Source organism: Seriola dumerili, unplaced genomic scaffold (genome assembly GCF_002260705.1).
Source record: "Seriola dumerili isolate Sdu_G_001 unplaced genomic scaffold, Sdu_1.0 BDQW01000161.1, whole genome shotgun sequence".
Taxonomy (NCBI): domain Eukaryota; kingdom Metazoa; phylum Chordata; class Actinopteri; order Carangiformes; family Carangidae; genus Seriola; species Seriola dumerili.
In genome coordinates this window covers 7,341,208-7,345,194 of record NW_019174416.1, presented here as the reverse complement: position 1 = coordinate 7,345,194, position 3,987 = coordinate 7,341,208, and the positions used below count along the sequence as shown (strand labels likewise).

The window sequence follows — 3,987 nt, the reverse complement described above, 5'->3', positions numbered from 1 at the left end:
TAACCTGATCCCTGAACCCGTCCAAGGAGTCATCTGTTCTGGCCATGACATTCAGCCCACAAAGGGTTAACAGAAATATTAACTATACAAAGATATTAAATCATTTTAAATGAAAATAAAAAAAAAATAAAAAATAAGTACAACTTACTGTTGAGATCTTTGTTCAAAGGCTAGATTTTTAGTTATTACCACGGTTACAAATGTCAGTGGGATTCAGTTTCACTCCTCCTCTATAACAATATGCAGAATGTAGAATCATAATATCACCAATGGCCTCTAATGCAGGGTAAGATTGAGTGCAATGGAGAAACTGTAAAAGGCAATTGTAGATCATTGGTTGGTTCTCTAAGAAGGCAATTTCACTGTTATGGTATGAATGGAATAAACAGACAGCTATTGATAATAGTTGTGACAGGAATGAAAATTCATATGAGGTTGTGTAGCCTTTTGGATTTCAGTGTGTGAGGCTGAGCTGAAGAAAACAACTTTAAAATCTCAGGGAATATGGGAGACCCACTACTTGAGTGGTTAGGGCCCAACCATCTTGACACGGTGACCTTGAGCAGTGAGTCCCCGGTTTGACTCGCGGTCAGATAGACCAGTGGTTCTTGAAGTGGGGCCTGGGGATCCCCCACAATGACAGAATGACTACTCTGTAATAAAACATCTAAAAGCAAAAATCAAATGGGGGATCCTGGGACAAAATCTTATCAAATGAAAGTCTGTGGTCAGATTTGCGTCACTTTAGGGACCCTTGATGTGAAAAAGTTCGAAAACCACTGAGCTAAACTTCAGGCAACAGAATAGAAATGACCTGTGTTACCTTATTAACCCTTCATCCTAAAACATTTAGACCCCATTAAAGTTGGATAAACAGTGGATTTATTTTATTTTTCCACTTCATTGAATTGTCAACTAACAATTGAGAGTGGGTCTCTAGTTTCATTCACATTTTTGAAATTCTTTATTTTTTTCCATGTACGTGTCAGGGACAATGTACAAAAACATCAACAACAAAGAGAAGAAACACTTTGTATCAGATTTATCTATATGGTTCTTTCTATCTGCAGTCCTGGAGCAGTTCCACACTATCTCTACAAAATACAATAAACAGGCACAATTAGATGATACCCTGGTCTTATGTTTTTACTCTGGCGAACAGGTGACGATGTAATCTTCCGTCTACTCTCCAAATGATACTACCACCTATTCTTCTTCTGCAGGTTTATTGACAACAGCTGCCACATGTGGAGCTGACAAAAGTATTTGGTTAGAGGGTTAGTGGAAGATTTTTATATTAAATTATTTTGAGCAATGTTGTAATTAAATAACTTTTTGAAAGCTTCTGTTGGCCTAGTGATACATGCACCGCCTACACAGCCTGAACTATATATACACCTAATAAACTGTGTTGTTTTACCTCAGAATCTAGACTCGACGTAGACACTGCCTCCACCCTCCTGCCAGGAGGTGTAGAGGAGTTTAAATCAGAGACTGGGGGTAGTGAAAGACGTCCCATCCCTCCCTGGCGGCTCCTGTTTTAAAGAAGTTTGGGTATGTGATTAAATTCATTGTGGCATAGATAATATTTCTGCCCCCATGTGTTCAGTAGTCTGGTGTCCTCTTTGGACCACTGCACACCATTGTAGCAACACTGCTGCATTAGATACTAAGTACAACAGTGAACAATACAATAGTGAAATCAGTGACATGGTTTGCAGCAATGAAGAGTGTGAGATAATAATTTATGTAGTGGTTATTAGGTGGGAGAGTTTTTGAACACTGTAATAGGAAAAATTGTTAAAGACCCCCTCTGATGAAAATCATCATCATTTTTAATGTTGTTAACATGTCCATATGGCATTTTTCATATAGTACAAGAACTATGATGAGCAAAATAAGCAAGCAGTACCATGCGCCGCTGGTGTAGTGGTATCATGCAAGATTCCCATTCTTGTGACCTGGGTTCGATTCCCGGGCGGTGCATGCATTCTGATATAATGTTACTGTGTGTCGCATTAGGATATATGAGGTTTTGTTTTGCACCATTGTTGATTGTTTTTTTTCTTTGCACTGATGTTGTTTCTTCGTGTCATTGTCATTGCTTTTCTTTTTTCTTAATGTGTACAGTTTGTGTCGCACTGGTTGTGTGTTCTTTGTTGTGTTTTATTTAATGTCTTCTCTATATGCCTTTTAAATTACCCCCTGGGGACAAATAAAGTGAATTGAATTGACTGCATATTTCCACCTTGGAGCTGCAGTGAACCAATGACATTTGGATAAAAACACATTCAGACAGCCAGGGTTTCATACGTCACAAACCCAAGGAACCAGTCCTTTCAACTTGCAGAGACAGGGCCAGGCTTAATGAACCTGAAACCTTGTCAGTACAGAGAGTGAGAGTTTACATTTGCACAACCACTAACACTGTGTCAGCCACTGCCAGTTACCTGGTAACAAACAGCATAAACAAGTAACTACTCTTACCGTTCTGATGCGTCTTCTAGTCAGTGATTTTGGTTCACAGCGAACTCACTCATGGCAGCTGCGTCGCTGAACTGCTGTGGCTGGCACACGTGTGTGTGTGTGTGTGTGCACACCAGCTGCACATCTACTGCATTGCTGCTACTGCCAGCTATGACTCTATAGAGTGTGCAGGCTATTTGAATGTTGGATTTCGTTTCATTAAAAATGAATTTATATTTGACAGAAAATGTCATTAAAATGCCACAGTCTCCACATGGAGCTGCTAAAATGGTTACAAAATATATTTGTATTTTTTTGACATCTGTGACATATTCAGATGCAGCTTAGACATAGAAACCAAAACGAAAGGTGTCAGTTGTATGTTCCGTGGCTGCCACGCACACGCCATGCATCCAGCGTGTTCCTGGCCTGATGCTCGAACACGTCGCTGAGTCTCTCCAATGCTTCCTCCGCTTGATATTCTCTGCTCTGTCACCCGTCAACCTTGTACAAGCGGCGCTGGTCCAGATTTTCTCAATGAGGAAGTGAGTGTAAATGTACTTCCTGTCCCAGCTTTTTTTATTTTGACAATTTATATGTGTGAAAATCATGTTAAACAAAATATTAACCATGGCAGAATATTTTTACATAGTAACATGTCTGGTGAGGAACTTTAAAGTTTTCTATAATTTGTTTTAGAATTACCCAGTTAGCCAATGTATTACATAGTCATTTTTACTTACTATTAAAAGTCATTGTGTAACCTCCATACATCGTGTACATTCCAGTCTTTTATCAGTGGAAGTGCATAGTTTGTAAGTCTTCACACAGGAGTGACATGTTCAAATTGCAGAACACATTCAAACACGCCCACACACCACACCACGAATAAGGCTTGATTACATGGTTAACAGAATTTATTGCAGTCCAACATACATTTCAACAAAACCTCACACACACACACTTAACACACACTTAATATACAGCCACATCAATGCACACGCATGCATGCAAAAACCTATTTGTCACTATGGCAGCTTACATTTCACACAGCCACACATGGACCTGTCAGCAATAACTCAGTACAGACACAATACAACCTCTCAAATAAACACAAAACAGAGACACAAACAACACACACTCAGTGGCTCAGGTATTAAGGAGTATTTACTGTAGCGCAGCTTGCCAGTGTGGAATGTCCATTAGAGCAGAGAATGGATCTTTTCACAGTATAAGTCATAGTAATGAACTCCTGCAGAACTCCCCGCAGTCCCATACATCAACGCACTGAACAACATTTCAACTCTCTGAGACAAAGTGTTGCAGTAAAAGCCAGAGTGTCTCGGTAAAGAAATGTTTCGGTGAATTTTAAGTGCTATCTAAAGTCTAATTAAATGTGGTAAGAACATCTCTGTGTGGTATATTTCACTGTAACAACAGTTTCAGACTCAAGGTCCAAAGCATCAGCAGCATGCAACCTGCAAGTTACCATAACAATAAGTAACTGTATTGTATTTCTTT

General features: G+C 39.4%; 1 non-coding gene across 1 annotated transcript; it reads left to right on the top strand.

The window, feature by feature from the left end:
- The first annotated feature begins 1,915 nt into the window (after window positions 1-1,915).
- trnag-ccc lies at window positions 1,916-1,986 on the top strand. The gene has a single exon. It is a non-coding gene; the product is annotated as a tRNA-Gly (tRNA).
- The last annotated feature ends 2,001 nt before the right edge of the window (window positions 1,987-3,987 follow it).